This window comes from Plasmopara halstedii, assembly GCF_900000015.1.
Source record: "Plasmopara halstedii genome assembly, contig: Scaffold_3060, whole genome shotgun sequence".
Lineage (NCBI taxonomy): Eukaryota > Oomycota > Peronosporomycetes > Peronosporales > Peronosporaceae > Plasmopara > Plasmopara halstedii.
In genome coordinates, this window is record NW_020189964.1 from 628,517 (window position 1) to 628,839 (window position 323).

The window sequence follows — 323 nt, forward strand, 5'->3', positions numbered from 1 at the left end:
GTACACATCTTAGAATTGATCGCAGATGGAATTACCGATCTGGGTCGGAAATGCTGCAGATTTGTCTATTACTCTTACTGGATATTCAGCGATTCTATATATCGTGGATAGTAGTGGTTAAAGTATTTGTCCTCAAAGATCAAGGGCTTCTCCCGTCGCATAGCTTGGCTCATCTGCGCGCTATGGCATAAGAACAAATTTCATTATTGATCAGATTTCGAGATACTGTTTTCGAGATACTGTTTTCGAGCCACAACAGTTCTGTATATGCGATAAGATTTGCAGTTATGTGCCATGAGGATTGATATACATACTTACAATTC

General features: G+C 39.3%; 1 protein-coding gene across 1 annotated transcript in view; it reads right to left on the reverse strand.

Moving 5' to 3' along the window:
• The window catches only part of PHALS_15177 (uncharacterized protein), a 940-nt gene that overhangs the window by 274 nt on the left and 343 nt on the right, over positions 1-323 (reverse strand). The window contains exon 1 of the mRNA XM_036407230.1: positions 1-323. This exon is cut by the window's left edge and continues 274 nt beyond it; it is cut by the window's right edge and continues 343 nt beyond it. The gene's annotated coding sequence lies outside the window, so the exon portion shown is untranslated.